This window comes from Triturus cristatus, chromosome 3_2, assembly GCF_964204655.1.
Source record: "Triturus cristatus chromosome 3_2, aTriCri1.1, whole genome shotgun sequence".
In the NCBI taxonomy this organism is placed as follows: domain Eukaryota; kingdom Metazoa; phylum Chordata; class Amphibia; order Caudata; family Salamandridae; genus Triturus; species Triturus cristatus.
The window spans coordinates 302,255,695-302,275,659 of NC_140584.1; the positions used below are offsets into that span (position 1 = coordinate 302,255,695).

A 19,965-nucleotide genomic window follows, 5' to 3' on the forward strand; every position below is an offset into this window, starting at 1 on the left:
TGTTAAGAGATTAGAGATGACCATTTATGAGAAGACATGCAGCAATTTATGCAACCCATTTGGCTTCTCATGGCCCAAAATAGAATGGCCATTTTCCTATTTTTAAAATCACTTCACATGGGATGTGCACATTAAACTGTTAAACGTTCTTTACTCCCATGGGCACAATGCAGGACGGTCATTCCATCTTTGTCACTACACACTGAAGGTACCTGTATGGACTCTTACCTCACCTTTTGATACAAGCAGATTAGTTTGTGAGCTGCATTCTTTAACTTTGCCAAAGTATCTGATGTTTGGTTTAACTACACTGAAAAATATCAAAGATCCTCCTCTAGACCACGAAAGATGCAGTGCCCACCTAATCGGATTTTGACTGAATTCTCTGGAGGCCTGCCATTGCAATCCTTACTAAATGGGTGTTCACACATTTCTCTTGCTAAGCAATTCCAAGTCCTCACGAGGCCAGTCACAAATCACAGATTTAACAAAATGCCAGCAGCCCCATTATCACTCAATCCCTGACACTGGGCACAGTTACAGATATCTTTAAACCATCCAATCAGAGACATACTAAATATAGAGGGTTCTGGTCCCAACGCCTAATTCAACTACCTACTGATTTCTTTGGTGCCTAATCCAATTAAAATGAAAGAGGAATGGGTTTCCACAAAAACGTCAGAATACCTTAAAACGCCATGACAGTTTAGCTCAAGCTGGTTTCCAGCCATTGAGATAAACTGAGTCTGTGCTTGTATCGGTCCTCGCATGATCATTGTATGATCTTGGGCTTTGGTGGCAGTGCTGCAGTAAAATTGTTGACGCGCTCAGGGCACTGATGGCTTGCTGCGGACCAACCTGAAGTCCCCAGTTAACATAGAAATAGGTGCACCAATGACTAGCCTCCTTCCTATACAACAGATAACCAACAAAACACCATTTGTGAGTGTTGTATGTCCTCTACAAACAAGGTACAACATGGAGTTTCTTGGGGATCTTTATTAACTCCTGGAATCATTTAACATCTACTTTCAACTTGTGGCCAACCTTAAAAGAACATCTGGCTACCTTACAGTATGTAAGCAGTTGACACTAAAATCAGGTTCTGCTCGGAAGGACATAACTTGCCAAAACCTTTCAGAGACTACTGTGGAAGTGTTGGGTTATATGGCAGATAATGCTCTTGCGCTCAACTCTGACAAAGCGGAGGTTCTTTGTGGCTGGAGTACAGGCCTCTCGCTCATGGAATTCTACCTTCTGGCTGGTGAGCACAGGGAAAATCCCTTTAGTTATACATTTTTACTTTTACATTGAAGCAAACATTTAACGGGACAAACAAACAGAACACAGGCCTTCCTTTGCTGCCTCCTACTTTATAAAAAGTAACCTCCTTTGGTACCAGAGACAACAAATTAGGAGTATATTAAATGAAGCAGTTTGATCAAGGTTGGATTAAAGCACCTCCTGTTGAGGTCATCCTATCTATCTACTTCGCAGGCTTCGGGTGGGGTAGAAGGTCGCTGCCCTTCAACGTTTATGTCTAACAAGAACATCCATCTTGCATGCTTAGGCTAAACTGTACTGGCTTCCCATCAAGACTTATCTTTAAGGCTTCATAGCACATCAACATCCAGCAGTCACCAAATAAAGTCTAAATGTATTAGTCACAAGACCTTGCATTCTAGACGGTCAGAAAAACGAAGTTTCCCAATGTTTGAGAATGAGATTATGAGTGGTTGTGTTGCGTGTAGCAGTGTCACAATGTATCAGTTTGAAGGTGAAAATGTAGAAGTGCCAGTCTAACAGGCTTTGTGTGAGAGTGCACTCAGTAGCAGAACTTTACTTTGTGTGTTCGTTTCTGTGGAGCTGCTGCACATGTATTCAAGGCCAGCCTTCTTGAAGGCAGAGAAGATAGCTTTCCCTCTTGTACAGAAGAAGTGAGTGGAGCACAGCGCCTTTTCCAGCTTAGTGAGCGCAGACGGAGAACTACAAACAAACACAGGAGGCAGGAGCACTCTGACTCGGGACTGGGAAGAGGAGGACACGAGCAGGGAAGGGCAACAGTGGGGCAAGTAAGAGATCGGGGAGGGCAAAGGAATGGGAGGATATAGCAGGAAGCAGCTGTAGTGCATGGCTGATCGGGAAAGAGTGCCCTGTCGGTAAAGGGGGTCAAGGGCAATGGAGAGGAAGTGCCTAGTCAGGATAGAGCAGGGGTGAGTGATTGAGTGCAAGGTACAGGGGTGGAGACTTTTGTTTTTCACCCCACTGCACTAGACACCAGAGATAGAACAAGGACAGTGCAGCTTCCAAAGGAAGAGCATGCAGTCGGCCTGGAGGACAAAAAACACCAGTTCTGGTGTAGACTGTTGTGCCATGATGCAGCATTCCTGTAAGGGGTCCCGACACCTTAAGTCCAAAAGACGTGGAATGTGCAACCTTTTACAAGGACAGTGAGGACTGTGTTAGTAGCAGCAGCTCTGGCCTGCCGTTCCCACTCTAAGATCGCTGGCATGCTGGATTAGCTTGCGGGGTTAGTGGGCCAGGTAACAAGTCTACAGTGGGTGCTAGCTGGTATGCAGAGGTGTGTCGGGCTGTGAGGCAGAGGCTGTGCCACAAAACTATCTAGTGTGTCATGGCTCAGCAGGTGATGGTGGGAGGGGAACAGAGGTCCTCTAATTTGGTTGGAACCTCTAGACATTTGCCAGGCAAGAGGCTGACAGCAGTTTCTAGGACGGGTGGTGCCATAGGATGGTGTATTGACGGTTGTGATAGAGTAAGTAGTGACCCTGTTGATCAAGTTAGCAGTTGTGGTGGTGAGCGTGGTGTTTGAAGTAGTGGTGAGGATGGCGGTGCTGGTGGAGACAGTGGTGTTGATAGAGTAGTGGTAATGGTGGTATCCATTATAGTGATGTTAATAGTGAAGGTGAGGGTAATGGCTGGCAATGCATTCCTGCATCAACATCTCATACTAAAAAAAGTACACCAATGTAAATCTGCATTATTTGTGACAAGTATTAACTAACCCATTAAATCCGCTTGACAAACCATTCAGACCAAGCACAATTCCTTTGTATTGTATTCCAGAAACGACATATCGCTTACTACCCCACGTGGGGTGCTGAAACACTTGCCTATATTTGCAGCATGCTACACCATGTAGGTTGGAAGATTCCTAATTTCTAAAGAGTTAGAGTCCAATGGGGAGCTTAAAAAGTATCCTCACATTAATAATTATAATAAAAGTATTTTTTTAATGAAATGACTTAGTATTAATAAATATGTTAACGTGTCATATTCATTATTGCGAGAATACTTTTTAAGCTCCCCACTGGACTGGACTGGACTTTTTAGAAATTAGGAACTTATCTGTTGGTTGGGTTACCTACATCAATGGGTCAGAGCTTGTGCAGGGCCCAAAACATCTTTAACCCAAAATATTAGGTTGGACGGATGTTAATTTGTTTTGATCCTATGTGGGAAGTCTTTCCATAGCGTGCATGGGGACCACTAAGGTGCAGTTATCGTATTATGTGACATAATGCGTAGCAGTGTGGTGGATAATGAAGTGTGAGTAACATGCAGTTTTATGGTTTTCAGTACACTGGTACCTTTGAACAGGTCTGCAGGTCGCTTTATTGTATTTAAGATACGGTCTGCTTAGCTGGTTACTGCACTGGGTTGTCCAATCTGAGATTTTGTGTACTGTTTTGGTCCTGCGCTAGCATGGTGGAGGGGAGTGGGAGGGAATAATGGAGAGATCTGATGAAATGGGAATTTTCATTATCCTCCCATATCTGTCGGTCTTTGTGAGATGCAAAGAAGCAGTCAGATTGTATAGATATCTGGGTCCTGCAGTAGTGGAATAGATCAGTCTACTGAAATATTCAGTTTGACAGATCCCTTCAGTTATTCACACCTGTTAATTTGGTGAGGTTTTTTCTTTAGGCTATACAGTGCTAATAATGGCAAACCTCATAGCAAATAGGTTTTATGTGAACTTAATAGGTATAATTTAAAATTTACAGCCTGGCTGATGAGGGGTGATGCCCGAACCCGGTCCCAGGATGCTTGCTTCCGGTCCAAGGAGTACCTGGCTTGGCAGTTCGGGCTGGACTGTTCCCATGAGGCACAGGGTCAAGACTGATTTGCATATGGCTGGATCTAAACTGGAGAGGCATGGTGAGCAAAAGAACGATGGATTTAACCCAGATCTCTTGACTGGGGTTAATGTTTGATTTGCTCTGCATTCCGTCCATCATCTGTGTATCTTTTGTATAACAATAAGATTACCTGCCGTTCCTGTCAATGCTCTTCTGAAAATCACTGACTATATTATATTAGACTATTGCAAGGGATTGGCTGGTGTGTTTCGTTCTGTTTCTCAACAGGTTTCAGCTGCTACACAAGACCCGCATCAAGAACAGTGCCACAACCTCAATTCTGGTGATTGAGTCATGATCAAGAAGTACGTTCGGAAGACTTGTCTTGAGCCCAAATGAAAAGGCCCTGTGCAGGTAATTCTGACTATGCACACTGCTGTTAAATGTGCTGGAGTTCCAAACTGGATTCATGCCGCTCACACCAAAAGAGTGAGCAATCCAGAATCAGTGCCTTTGGTCTATGATCCTGAATGGAGAACCTTGGTGGTTGCACCACCAGTTGAGAGACCACCCAGACCAGCAGCACTGCTGCCGGTCCAGCAGCAGGAGGAAGAAAGGTGAGGGCCAGTAAGAGGGGAGACAAGTGCCTGAAGTGACCCAGAGTGGCATGGAGATACCTTACAACAAAGAAGCAGAGAACGAATTACAATGTAAAAGTGCTGCCGAAGTGGTACTGAGGTAAGAATATCCAGGCGAAGGAACGAGCACTGAAACAAGGAGAACGAACGGGCAAGCAGAATGGACACCGAGATATGAACATAAAAATCCCAGGAGAAGCTCTTTAATAGCCCGAATCCCAGAGACTATACATGAAGAGGCAGAGTCTATTAACGAAAGTAGCCTAGATCCAAATCAGCAAAAACTAAGAAGATCAAAAACATCACGAGTGCCCGGTCATAGATATTCAGCACCTGAATGGTCATGCTTCGTAAACACTGCTTTGAATGTAACATAGGAAGATTTGTGCAATGTGAACCCTGACCTATTTTAACCCCCTTGAAAAAGAGAAAACAAGACTGATGGAAATAATCTGAAGAAAACTTGAAGCTAAAACTAAAGAAAATATTTGAACTGTGCTTATTAGATGTTTGTTGTTTTACTTCTTTGTTTTACAGAAGATCAACCTAGCCGAAGCTGAAAGTTACAGATGAATAGGGATAACATTTTAGAAGAACACAGAGTAAGGTTAAGGATTGTCTGGTAAGAAGCTTGACTAAAAAAGAAAAAAAGACGACTACGTACTAAACTTGCGACAAGCTACTGAACAAAATGCTTTGAACTGACTAAGAGAATGTGTTGCATTAGAAATTAGTGTAAATATATCATGGGTTCAATTCTCGTAATAACAGTAAAGATGATCAATCACTATAGTACTAATAGGATTTTACCTAGCACCGGAGTCAGAGCCTGAAGCAAAGAACATTACTAATTCACCCATTTCCGATCTTAGGGAGGACCACTTTAGTTACTCCTTTGTAGGCTATAAGAACAATGATTATTCTACTAAAGTTTATTCTAAATTAGTACAAAAACACACTAACACCATGGATGCAAAAGACTACTACATATGCACACACTTACCTACTACAGTTTCAGAAGAAGTTACCTACTACCACATGCCTTTATCTTATGCTATTTCTTGCAGCATCCTATTGTCATTAGTTTATAGGCAAGGGCATTTTGAATACTTCTATTCTAATTATGACATAGTACTTTCTCTAGTGCCTTTGACAGAAAGCACAAACTTACACTCACAAGCAAAAGAAATGGACATAGCTTGGTATTATTTCCATCCCTATAGACCCATGATAATGTGAAGGCTTACAAAAACAATTTAACTTGTCTAATGCGACCAATAGAGAAAGCTTATATAATGACCACTGACAAAAATAGCAATGTTTTAGAGACTGTTTGGAAGAAGGAAGAAACTATTTTAGAAAAAAGATGGTTTACCCTAAATTGAAACTGGACAACCAACACAAAGAGAAAATTTGCTTGTACATAAGACGGGCACCCAAAAGGACTAGACATGTAGGGATTAGTAGTTGAGAACAGACATTCGAACTAACAGGGGGATTTTGGCAAATATTACAGGGAAACGAGAAAGCTATTCCAGGGGTTTGTTACATTTGTAGATTGAATGCTTACTTTCTGTTGTCAGCTGACTGGGAGGGAATCTGCCATTTAGGCATACTAATTCCAAAGATGTACCATGTGAAGAGTTTAGATGCATTAACACCAACACCGGCGCACAGACAGAAATGTAGTACAAACACAGGAACTGGACTAACAGGAGACATTTTTGGAGCCATCATTCCACCTGTAGATGTCATCTTAAATGACAAAAAGATTAGAAAGCTGTTAACAGTTGAAGACAAAGATGACAACTAGCACATCAGGAGCTTTGCTTGTGTTTAATACTGAACTAATTGCTATACAGTCTATGGTATTACAGGATCGGCTTGCTTTAGATATCTTACTCATAGAAAAGGGTGGAGTCTGCAAAATGCTTAAATTACCCCATTGCTATATATACATACTCGAGGAGAGTAAGGAATTAGAAGGCTTCGCAAAGAACCTCTCATGTTTAGACCCTGAATTACATGAAATGAAAACACCACGTTTGTTTGAGAATTTTGGGAAGGGGATTGCCACAATTGGAAACCTCCCCTGGAGTTGGGCTCAAGTTTTGCAGTTCCATGGTAAGTTATGTTAATCAATTCAGACTTTGAATAGCACATGTTATAATGTACAGCAAAAGGAGAATTGCTGTTATTGTTCCTTATTGCCCTAATTTGCTACTGGATCCTGAACTTAAGTGGTCTGTGTAAGAAACTGGCTCTATATATACTGCACCAAAGTGAGGTTCAGTGTGAATAGAGTCCAAGGGTCTCCAGAGGTAGGCAGAGGTTAAAGTTAGAAAGAACCTTACTCTCCAAAGTGGTAGCTTGGTTGAGCAGTAAGGCAGTATCAGAGGACAGTGTTAAGCACTTGATGTACACACTCAGTCAGCAAATGAATTCACACACTCAAGAACTGAACTCTAGGCCAATTGTTTTTGTATTAAAAATATACTGTTTTATTTCTGGAACCAAGCAAGCCTGGTACAGGTAAGTATATAAATACTTGGCAGTAGTAAATTACTTGTATGAACACAGTTCAAAATTGCAGTATAACTTGTACTGATTTTGGTTACAGTTTAAGTGAGCAATTTGCAACACTTAACAGGTATAGTACATTCAAATGAATGGGCTTTTTAAGAAAAATGCAATTAATTACTTTTCAGATTACTTTTGCTAACACAGGGCTGGATCCTAGATTCAGCACTGGGACATTTCCTGTAAACAGTTGAGTAAATTCGTTTTAGTTAGAGGTACGATTTTTAAAGAATATTATTGTATTTCAAAAGTTGACGCTTAAAAACTTTTGCACATAGAATCACCAATGTTAGCCCATGGGAGGAAATTAACTTAGCAGGTAAGTTACTTTTGCGTTTCTTTTGTAATCCAGTGCAGGACTCCTAGATTCAGCACTGGGACATCTACTTAAAACAGGTAAGTAATTACGTTTTTGTAGTTTGTACGATTTTTAAAGAATATTCTTGTATTTCAAAAGTTGACACAAACTTTTTCACAAACCCCCAATGTTATCCTATGGAAGGAAATTCAATTCACAGGTAAGTTACTTTTCTTACTCAGTGCTGGACACCTGGGTTCAGCACTGGGACATTTCCTGCAAGCAGTTGAGAAAATTCGGTTAGGTTATTTGTGCGATTTTTAAGGAATATTCTTAGTTTTCACAAGTCGACACAAAAAGTGTCAATGTTATCCTATGAGGAAAAACAGGTCATCTGTTTCGAGTAAGTATTCGGTCTTTGAAGTTAGTGTTCTGGGGCAAGACTCCGGGATCTCCCAGGGTCAGTGAGGCACTGTTGTTGCACCCCCAGTGACACTAGGGCGGCCGGGTGCAGAGTGTTGAGGCCCAATGTTATCCTATGGAGGATGGGGGACTCCGGTTGGTGGCTGCTGGCAATCAGGCCACAGGGGGTTGAGGGAGCCAAGCTCCTAGGGTTTAGGTCAGGGCAAATGGGGAACCAAGTAGGCACAAAAAGTGCACCCTCAGCGGCACTGGTGCGGCCGGAGCTGTTTTGGCGTCAGGTGCCCTGTTGTTTTCAATGGGGATTTTCGGTTTTGATTTTCAGCTGCAGGCTCGGTCCAGGAAGACTTCCGGGAGGAACCAACAGCTGGGCAGGTAAGTTGGAGGGCTCGGGGACGTAGGTCCTCCTCAGGATCTTTTCTCCAGGGCGCAGGGGGCCGGATGCAGGGGTGTCTTTTGAGGTCGGATTTCATCTTACTGGGCCACTTGCGGTTGGGGGGGGGGGGGGGTGTCTCTGTGCAGAGGCTGCAGGTGATGTCGGGGAGTCCTGGAGGTGTCAACCCACGGTGAACTCGGACTCTGAAGCCCTGGAGGATCTCGCTGGGACCGGTGGGCCACTCAAACCCGTGCCGTAGGCGACGGGTGCAGTGGTAGTTCCAGGCGTCAGGTTTCTTTGTCCTCAGCAGGCTCAGAGTCTCTTTTCCGAGTTTCTTTTGAACAGGGCTGCTGTTCACAGGAGATCTGGTCTTTGTTGAAGGCAGTGAGTCCTCCCAGGGGTTCTGGAGGTCGCTAGCTGCAGGACAAGATGATTTTTTGCGCAGGATCTCTGGAAACTGCAGACGGGCAAGTAGGCTATGGGGCCAAGTCAGTTGTTCTGAGCAGTCTCCTCTGCTGGGCGTCTTCTTTCGCCCTTTTTAGGTCTCGCCTGACCCAGCGCATGCGCTGGTCTGGCGAGGCTTATTGAGAGGGCTCCAAAAAGTGCTGCCAGGCCAGCCTAGAGCTACAGTGCATGTGCGCGGGCGCGCGCGCCGTGCTTTGCCATGATTACTTTCACTTTTGCGGCCGCTTTGATGTTTGATCGCGATCTATCGCGATCACTTTCGCGGCCGCACGGCATAGCCAATAGGTCTCGCTTTTGGGACCTTATAATTATTTAGTTATGCAACTGTTGCTTGGCTAAACACTTATAAGGTCCCAAAGCCGAGACCTATTGGCTATGCCAATGCTGGTTGTTCTTAGGTTGCGGGAATCTGCCTTCTTGGTTCAGGGCTGCCCCCTAAATACTGAATTGAGGGGGTGTTTTTAGGGGTCTTGAGGTCAGTAGCCAATGGGCTACTGACCTTAGGGTGACTACACCCTTGGTGTGCTCACCCCACGTGGGGGAGTGAGCACAATCCCTAGTCCTGATTGGGGAGTGCCTGCCATCTGCAAGATGGCGAGCACTGGAGAGTGGGCTTCACCTCGCCTCCCCCACCTGAGGGGTGGAGTTGGCAGAGGTGGGCACACCTCCTGGGCTGGCCCGTTTTTCCCGCCCGTCTTCCTGCCGAAAGTGAGGCCTGCTCCTGCTAGCAGGAGAGGCTGGGGGGGGGGGGGGGGAGGTCGCATTACAAAGGCTGCCAGGCCTTTGAAGCTCCCTGCCACAGATGGCTCTTCCTGGCCTGGGGAGGTGTGAACACCTCTGCCCAGGAAAGGCTTTGTTTTTGGGCTCAGGGAGCGTAGGCTCCCACCCTAGGGGTCCAGAACTATGTCTCGTGGTGGCAGGCTAGTGTGTACCAGTTAGGGAACCCACCAGAGGCTGGGCGTTTTTCAGAGGCATCTCTGCGATGCCCTCTGTGTGCATTTTTCATTAAATTCCACACTGGCATCAGTGTGGGTTTAATGGGCTGAGAAGCTTGATACCAAACTTCAGGTTTCGGGGGCGTGGCTTGGATGGCCATCATGGCGGACGTGTGCTAGATAGCTCCGCCCAGCCAGACAGACATCCTACAGATATCCTGGCTCCCTCGGACATTAAAGCAGTCCTAAAGGGGGCATTTCGGCACTACTAACCTGAGGTGGCGGTCCAGTGGGCAGTCGCGGCGTTTGGAGCTGCGGGGGACCGGAGCCGGCGTGATCGCGAGGCGCTGCCTTGCAATGGACGGCGGAGCCGGGGCATGGAGTTCGGCAGGCCCTGGGTGTAGGGTGCACGGAGTGGCCGTCCACCGGCGCTGGTGAGCGCGGTGCACCATCCTGTGTGCCCAGCAACGGAAGCAGCATTCGGAGGGCGGATCGGCCCCGGAGACCCAGTTGAGACACTGGTGAGGAGCCGGGAGAGGGGGAGGCGCACCGGCCCACGGGGTTGGGAGGCAGCGGACTAGGGCACGACAGTTGAGGAGGAGGCCCGTGTCCGGGGCACCAGCTCGGGAGTGCCCCCCCCCGTGAATTTGGCCGCGGTGGTCTGGATGGGGGCATCGGGGGCCGGGAACTGTGGCGATACCTTCACCCCCTCCCCCGGGCCTGAGCTCCTGCCTGGGGATCGGCGGCTAGATCAGGCCGCGGTGGGGGGCTACAGAGGCTCCCGTGCTCTCCCTGCAAGCCTTTCCTGGTACCTCGGTGGACCTCCTTCTCCCCCCCTATATTGGAAGTGGTGAGCGGGGCTGTGTGTACCTTTGCGGGACTTCAACGCTACTGGCAGAGTTAGGCCCAGCCTGCCTCGTGGGCTGGACGGTCGCCCCGTGGCAGACCTGCGGTAGGCGGGGGGCCTGGAGTGGCAGCGCTGCAGCCAGGTGAAGTACCCAGGGGCCCCTGAAGATCACGGTGAGGGCCGGGTGGGGGCGGTCACTGGTGAGTCAGAGCTGGTGGCTGCTCCCAGCCCTGACCGCGGAGGCAGGGTCCGAGGTCAGCGGCTATATCAGGCTGTGGAGGGGAGCACGAGGTGACGGTTCCGGACCTGCCTTTCCATCCGGGGGGGTTGGCACCGGCAGTCGAGCGGGCCGCAAGGGGCCTGGGGGATGGTGTCGCCGGTTGAGTCACGCGGCTTGGGTGCTCTATATCACCGGAGCACAGGGAGCGTTTAACCCCACCCCCCTCCCCACCCCCCACGCATCGACTGGAGTTGGGATTTGGCATTCGGCTGGCCCACGTCTGTACGGTTGGCGGGGGGGGGGCACTCGCTGGTCGAGGCCCCCCACGGGTGGATTGCGGGCCCCGGATCAGGGGTGCCTTCCTTCCTTTGGGATCGGACCAGGTGACAGATCGGTTGGTGGCGTGCCTGCGCTGAGGGGATCCTTGTGCCAGCGCTTCGTCCAACTTGGCCTGCATACGCCGGGGGTCCGTCGAACGCCATCATGACAAGGGATAAGGGCGGCGGTCGAGCCACAAATCGACAAGTTCACCAGCCCGGGAGCGATGGGCAGTACTACGGGGAGTCCCCAGGAGGTCATACCGGACAATGCGGCTTTGATGGCGGCAATCACCCAATCCAGGGACATGCTGGATGCCAAAATTGGTGCAGTGGGTGCGGATGTTAAGTTACTACGCCAGGATCTACGGAAGGCAGTGTCCCGCATCACGGAGGCTGAGACCCGCATCTCAGGGGTGGAAGATGATGTGTCGGTCCTCAAGCAGAAGGTGGCAAGTATGGAAACCATCCAGAAGGGCCTGGTGCTCCGGGTTGAGGATGCGGAGGGGCGGGCCCGGAAGAACAACCTGCGCTTCCTTGGATTCCCAGAGGGGTGCGGGAAAGAGGATATGGAGCGTTTCCTCACGCAGTGGCTGGAAAGCTGGCTTCCTCCGGATGTCATATCCCGGTGCTTTGTCGTGGAGCGGGCCCATAGAGCACTCATTCAGAAACCACCGGTGAGGGCTCGTCCACAACTGGCGATTGCGAGACTCTTGAACTACCTGGACCGCGACACCGTGCTGAAGCAGGCTCGGGCCAAAGAACCTTTGCTCTATGATAACTATCGTATCCTAGTATTCCCGGACTATACACGACTCGTCCAGCAGCAACGTCAGTCGTTTATGGCGGCGAAGGCCAGACTCAAGCTCCCGTACGCCTTACTATTCCTGGCTCGGCTGCGGGTGGTGTACCAATCCCGCACCTACTTCTTTGACTCCCTGGAGGAGGTGTTCAAGTGGACAGATGAAACTGTGTGGGTGCATACGCCGCCTGGGCAGCAATCCGATTCATCTTTGAGTGAGGGGCCGTCCAAAAATTCCCGAGGACAGCATCAGAGGGGGCACAGAAGATCTCGGTCCCAGAGGCGCCCTTTGCTTGTGGCCACTGGATCTCTAATCTTCATGAACAAGATTGTGCCAAGATGTTCATCTAATTGGACTGTGTGACTGTTTGATTTAAGCTATATTGAGGGAGCCCCAAGGAGGGCTGAATCCCCACCCGTCTAGTGCTTGTGGGGGGTGGGCCTGGGTGACATGGGTGGTAAGTTGGGGATCCATTGGAAGGGGTGGCCCGTGCCCCTCTGTTGGGGGCTTGGCGCCAACCCCACCGCGACAGGTACTTCAGCGCTTTTGAGGTGTGGGGGGTTTGTTAAGGGGAAGGGGTTTAGTTAGGGGTATGAGTTGCGCTTTCGCACTGGGTTCACCATGACACACACATCGTCAGGACCGCCTATCCGTGTTACACCACTGCTAGTTACCCAATGGCTAGCGGGACAGTAGATGTTCGGGTATTCCCAGGCACCATCCGCATTGTTAGCTGGAATGTGCGTGGGGTCCTGGATAACATTAAGCGAGGGGCTGTCCTGCGTCAGGCTAAGAGGGCCGCAGCTAACATTCTCTTTTTGCAGGAAACCCATTTGCTGGGCTCCAAGGTCCTGTGCCTGCAGCGCTATGGCTTCCAACAGGTTTTGCACGCGGGGTGTATGCAGGGTTCCAGGGGAGTGGCGATTCTAATACACCGCAGGGTCCCATACGTGCTTGCGCAACAATGGTTGGATACGCAGGGTCGGTATCTATTTCTCCGGGGCACGATTGGGGAGGACCCTATTGTGTTGGACTGTGTTTACGCCCCCCCTCTGCAGTGGTCTTTAGTGGAGCGGCTACTCTCCCTGTGGGCTGACATGCCGGACGTGGCTTCTGTGGTGGGTGGAGATTGGAATGATGTGGTGGATATGGGCAGGGACAGAAGCAGGGCTGGTGGGGGCCTGGGTGGTAATCTTCCCACAAAATTGCACTCTTTGGTTACAAGCCTTGATTGGGTAGACACCTGGCGACACACTCATGGTGACAGGAGGGAGTTTACGTACCTCTCAGCAGTCCATAAGTCATTCTCCAGGATAAGGAATATGCTACTTACCAGTATGCATCTGTTCTTGGCATGTAGAGCTGCAGATCTATACACTGTGCATAGATCGCCATCTGGTGTTGGGCCCGGATGTTTGCAGTTTGTTTTTCCTCTTGGAAAGTCTTTGGAAGTCACGAGTTCGGTGACTCCTCCTCTGGTTCGTATTGCGCATGGGCTTCGGCTCCATCCTCAAGATTGTTTTTCGCCAGCAGGGAACAATGGAGCGTAGTAATAACAGTAAAGAAACCCATGTGTATTGTATCTAAATAAGATAAGGCTGGAACGGATACAGGTAGCCGGGGAGGCGGGTGGACGTGTATAGATCTACAGCTCTACATGCCAAGAACAGATGCATACTGGTAAGTAGCATATTCCGGTCGAGGCATATGAGCTGCAGATTATACACTGTGCATAGATTACATAGCAGTACCCAACCCTAGCGGCGACCACCGGCATCCGTTGCAGTCGTTTGAAACAGTGTTTTTAGTACAGCTTGGCCCACACTAGCTTGTTGCTTGGTTTGCACATCTACACAGTAATGTTTTGTGAAGGTGTGCGGTGTTGACCATTTCGCTGCCTTGCAGATGTCATCTAGTGGTATGTTCCCTAGGAAAGCCATAGAAGCCCCTATCTTCCTTGTAGAGTGGGCTTTAGGGGGAACCGATAGCGTTCGTTTTGCTTTGTGGTAGCAAATCTGTATGCATTTTACAATCCACCTAGCTATCCCTGATTTGGAAATAGGGTTGCCTTTATGTGGTGGGGAGAAGGAAACCAATAGCCGTTTGGTTTTCCTGAAAGGTTGTGTTCTCTGGATGTAATAAAGTAAAGCCCTTTTAACATCCAGTGTGTGTAAGGCTCTTTCCGCAACTGTTTGGGGTTGCGAGAAAAAGACTGGTAATTCTACCGACTGGTTTAAATGGAATGGAGAAATGACTTTGGGTAGAAATTTGGGATTGGTGCGGAGTACAACCTTGTTATGATGCATCTGAAGAAAAGGTTCCTGTATAGTGAGTGCCTGTATTTCACTAACTCTTCTGAGGGAAGTGATGGCCACTAGAAAAGCTGTTTTCCATGTGAGAAATTGCAGCTCACACTTATGTAATGGTTCGAAAGGGGGTCCCATTAACCGTGTGAGAACTACATTCAAGTTCCAAACAGGTGAGGGTGGCACTCTGGGTGGAATTACTCTCTTGAGGTCTTCCATAAAGGCCTTGATGGCAGGCACTTTGAAAAGTGAGAGGTGCTGTCTATTTTGTAAATAGGCCGCAATTGCAGCGAGGTGTAACCAAATGGAAGTATATGCTAGGTTACACCTTTGCAAATGGAGTAAATAACATATAATGTGCTGTATCGATACATTTAAAGGATTGATTGCGTTGTTGTGGCAGTAAACAACAAATCTTTTCCACTTTGCTGCATAGCACGCCCTAGTAGTAGGGCGCCTAGCTTCCCTGATAATGTTCATGCAATCAGGGGAAAGGTTAAGGTATCCAAATTCTAGGACCTCAGGAGCCAGATCGCAAGGTTGAGTTGAGCTGGGTCCGGGTGCCTGATCTCTCCATGGTTCTGGGTTAGGAGGCATGGCGAGAGGCGTAGCTTTTGGTGTGGTACTACTGAGAGTTCCAGCAGTGTGGTGTACCACGGTTGTCTGGCCCATGTTGGAGCTACCAGGATCAGAGTTAGGGAATGCTGCTGTAGCTTTCAGACCACTAATGGAATTAGTGGGAGAGGTGGAAAAGCGTATGCAAATTTGGTTGACCAGTTCATCCTTATCGTATTGCCTTCGGACAATGGGTGTGGATATCTGGCGGCGAAGCTTGGGCATTTTTTGTTTTCGTGGGTGGCGAATAGGTCTGTGTGTGGATGCCCCCACTTCTGAAAGAACGGGTGAAGAACTTGTGGGTGAAGTTCCCACTCGTGGATCTGCTGTGTCTGCCTGCTCAGCAGATCTGCCACGGTGTTTTGTGCTCCTGGGACGTGTTGGGCTAGGAGGAAAATCTTTTGTGCTCTGTGCTAACTGAGAGAGCTGTGGAGAGTGTGTGCCCCCCTGTTTTTGAATGTAGTACATGGCAGTCATGTTGTCTGTGCGAATGAGGACTGCCTTGCCTGAAATCTGCGCCTGGAAGGATTTTAGGGCGAGGAAGATCGCCAGTAACTCCAGATGGTGGATGTGGAGTAACTTCTGTTGCGGCGTCCATGTGCCCTGTGCTGTGAGATGTAACAGATAAGCTCCCCAGCCGGAGAGCGATGCATCTGCTGTTAGGATTATTTGTGGGACCGGGTCCAGGAACGGTCGACCTTTGGAAAGGTTTGTGGTGTTCCACCACTGCAGAGAGCGATGGGTGCGACTGTCTACCAACACCAGATCTGTCAGTTGTCCCTGGGCCTGGTTCCATTGACGCGCCAAGCACTCTTGGAGTGGACGCATTTGGAGTCTTGCATGGGGCACTATAAAGATGCAAGAGGCCATCATCCCTATGAGCTGCATAAACACTCTTGCTGGGAGAGAGTGTTGACATAGGAATTTTTGACGCAGCACCTGTATTTTTGCAATCCTGGCAGAATTGGGATAGGCTATGGCTTTGGAGGTGTCTATGGTGGCACCGAGATACTGTTTTGTGTGTGAGGGTACCAGGTGGGATTTTTGATGGTTCACCGTGAAACCTAGCTGGTGAAGTAGTTGGACCGTAGCGGCGGTATGTTGCACACATTGTTGGTAGGACGTGGCTTTTATCAGCCAATCGTCCAGATAGGGGAAGACGTGAATTTGCGGTCTTCTGAGGTGTGCAGCCACTACTGCCAGGCACTTGGTGAACACCCTTGGTGCTGTTACCCCGAACGGGAGCACCTTGAACTGGTAGTGTTGTCCATCTACCACAAACCTGAGGTACTTTCTGTGAGATTGGTGTACTGGGATGTGAAAGTACGCGTCTTTCAAGTCCAGAGTGGTGAGAAAGTCGTTCTGGGAGAGAAGTGGAAGAACCTGTTGGAGGGTTACCATATGAAAATGGTCCGAATGAATGTAAGTGTTTAGAGGTCTGAGATCTAAGATAGGTCTTAGGGTCTCGTCTGTCTTTGGAATTAGAAAGTACAGGGAGTAGACCCCTAAATTTCATTGATTTATGGGGACTTGCTCTATCGCTCCTTTTTGCAGGAGGGAGATCACCTCTTGTGTCAGTAGCGCAGTATGTTCTTGCGACATAGGGCGGTGCCTGGGTGGAATGTTGGGGGGGGTGTAGATATTAATTCTAGGCAATACCCTGACTGAATAATTTGTGTCACCCATTTGTCTGAGGTGATTGTCTCCCAGACGTGAAGGAAATGCCGTAGTCTGCCTCCGACCGGAGTGGAATGGTCTGGAGGGAGCGGGGGAAAGTCATTGGGCGGGAGGTGTGGCAGAGCGGGTGGTATTTGTTTTGCCTCTGCCCTTATTATTATTGCCTCTGTATCTGCCTCTTTGATAACCTTTTGTGAAGGTAGACTGAGGGGAGGATTTATAGGACGTGGATACACTGTCCGATGAGTAGCCTCTGCCCGTGCCCTGAAAGGAAGAACGGCGAAAGGAGCGCCTGGGAGTCTGTGTTTGTAGGGCTCCCATAGATTTCGCCGTGTCTGTATCTTTTTTCATTTTTTCCAGGGCTTCATCTACTTTAGGGCCAAATAGATGATCTTGGTCGAACGGGTGATTTAGTATAGAGGCTTGAACCTCTGGTTTAAACCCTGAAACCCTGAGCCAGGCATGGCGACGGAGAAGGACACTGGTGTTTATGGCCCTGGAGGCTGTATCTGCCGCATCTAGGGCACATCGTATTGAGGTATTGGTTATTGTTTTCCCCTCTTGAATAAGTTCATTAGCCCTAGTCTTGTACTTTTCAGGGAGATGGTGCATGATGGACTCTAGCTCATCATAGTGCGCCCTGTCGTACCAGGCCAACAGTGCTTGCGTATTGGCAGTACGCCATATATTGGCCGCTTGTGACGCAGTGCGCTTCCCTGATGCATCTAGGAGCTTGGACTCTTTGTCGGGTGGGGGCGCTTCGCCTGACGCCTGAGAATTTGAGCGCTTCCTGGCTGTGGATACCACTAGGGAATCTAATGGTGCAGGGCCCTTAATGTAAGAAGGGTCTGTAGGGGCGGCTTTGTACTTCTTTTCTATCCAAGGGTTTAGGACCCTGGCCCTGACTGGGTCTTTAAAAACCTCAGGGGCATGTTTAATTATGTCCTTTAACATAGGTAGAATGGCAGTGGACCTATGTGTATCATCGAAGGTGTCTAGGAGGAAGTCCTCCTCCACTGGGTCGGTATGTAACTCCACCCCGTGGTAGTGTGCCGCCCGTTGTAACAAGTGGTGAAAACCCAAGGAATCTTCAGGAGGGGATGGCCTAGATGGGTAAAGGTCATCCTGTGGGACATCCGGGATGTCCGGATTGTTATAATCATCCCATGGGACTGGGGATCCAGTAGGGGTGGGATCTTGTGGCACATCTGCTGGATCATAGTAAGGGTCCCCCAGATCATTTGGGACAGGGGACAAGGTGGGGGAACGATTAGGTGGAGGAGGTGGAGGGGGTGGAGGTGGAGAGGGTGGAGGAGGTAAAGGAGGTGGGGAAGGCACCCTGAAAGGAGAGGTAGCAATGTCCTTTCTCTTTGGAGGTGGAGGTGGAGCCGGCTTGTCCAAGTGTCTCTTTTTTGAAGACAATGTCAAGTGTCCGGTCTTTGGATCCTTGGTGAGGGTTTTCTGCAAGGGATCCGGTGTGAAAAGCTCCTGTGACACTGGTTGATCGGTCGGCGTCGACTGTTTCGGGGCCGACGGCTTCTTAGGTTTGTCGAAGCCGTGCTTCCTAGGAACCTCCGGTTTTTTGGTCGGTGCCGAAGGGGATCTCGGCACTGGAGTGTCGGTGCCGAGGGTCTTGTGAAGTTTGGTCGGCTCCGGAGCAGGTTTCGGCACCGAAGACTTTGGTGCCGGGTTCGGTGTGGAGGTGGAGGCTGATTTTTTCTTCGGTGCCGAAGTGTGTTTGTCGGCACCGGTGGCCGGCTGGCTCGAGCCCGAGCTGCCGGAAGGCTTAGAAGGGCCCGAAGGTGGGGTGTGAGAAGCCGTGTCCTCGGTCTTACCTAGGCCCGGAGGCGAAGGTGTGGACGAAGCCTTTTTCGGGATCGGCGTGGGCGGGGAGGGGGAATTGTACTCACGACCCGCTGCGCCGGGGTGATGTACTCCACATCTGAGTCGTCGGCCTCGGAAGCGCTGACGAGGCCGTCGTCCTCCTGTTCGATGTCCTGCTGTCCCGGAGCTTCGACGTCGTCCCCGAAGATGTCGACTGGAGCGGAGGTCGAGGAGTGCGCCATGTTGCGTCTAGCCCGTCGATCTCGAATAGTCTTTTTTGAGCGAAAAGACTTGCAGGCGGGACAGTCTCGGGCCTCGTGTTCTGGGGAGAGGCAGAGGTTGCACACCTCATGGAGATCGGTGTGGGGAACCTTGGACCCACATCGAGGGCACTTCTTGAAGGGAGTTCTTTCCATCAGCCGAGACCGGAGCCGGAATAGGCCCGAAGGCCGCCGTCGACCACCGGAATCGAAGAAGTGCCGAAGAGAAGATGAATAAGATGATTTATGTCTTTGAAGAAGCTCCATGAGCGAGGAGTTGTGCGTCGATCGGTGAACTGGGAAGTTCGGAACCGGAGCGCGAAGTTTTACATCCGAGCCCGATGGCAGAAAAAAACAATCTGAGGATGGAGCCGAAGCCCATGCGCAATACGAACCAGGGGAGGAGTCACCGAACTCGTGACTTCCAAAGACTTTCCAAGAGGAAAAACAAACTGCAAACATCCAGGCCCAACACCAGATGGCGATCTATGCACAGTGTATAATCTGCAGCTCATATGCCTCGAACACTATGTTTTTGTCCCCTGGATGACGGCAACTAGTGTAGTGGCCGCGGGGATCCTTCCTCGGGGGTTATCGGACCACTCTCCGGTGTTCGTTGAGCTGCAGCTGGGCAGGGGTAGGCAACCCTTCCATTGGCACCTTTCAGTATGGAACTTGCAGAATGCTGAATACGAGAGGCACATGAGGGAGGCGATCGCGAACTACTTTATCGCCAATGTGGGGTCGGTCTCCAGTGCCGTGACTCTTTGGGAAGCACTGAAACCCACTCTACGTGGGGTGGACATAGCATGGTGCGTAGCGGCCGTAGGAAACGGCGGGAGGAGCTGGTCCGGGCTGAGGCGGCGGTAGAAGCGGTTGAGCGCTGGAGTCGGGTGATGGGCCGGTGGTGCGACAGCTACTCCTGGCACAGCAGTCCTATGCCTCTCTCCTAATGGACGAGGCCGTCAAGTCTGGCTGGCAACGCATAGCAGAATCTGTCAATGGGGTGACAAGTCGAGTAAGATGTTACATCGGCTCTGCCAGGGGGCTTTCCATTCTCAGGCCCTTCTGGGTGTGCAGGATGAGGGTGGGGCGCCAATACTAGACCCTAAGGCTATAGCGGAGAGCTTCGCCACCTATTACGCAGATCTATACACCCCTCAGGAGTGCTTGCCGGAGGCTACGGTCGATAAGTTCATTGCGGACCTCCCGCCCAGAGCGGTGTCCGATGAGACGCGTCTACAACTGGAACTCCCCCTGTCAGAGGAGGAGCTGGGTAAGGCC

General features: G+C 49.6%; 1 protein-coding gene across 8 annotated transcripts in view; it reads right to left on the minus strand.

Annotated features, from left to right (window-relative positions):
* Window positions 1–19,965, minus strand: part of WDTC1 (WD and tetratricopeptide repeats 1) — a 475,018-nt gene that overhangs the window by 368,766 nt on the left and 86,287 nt on the right. The gene's annotated exons all lie outside the window — the stretch shown is intronic.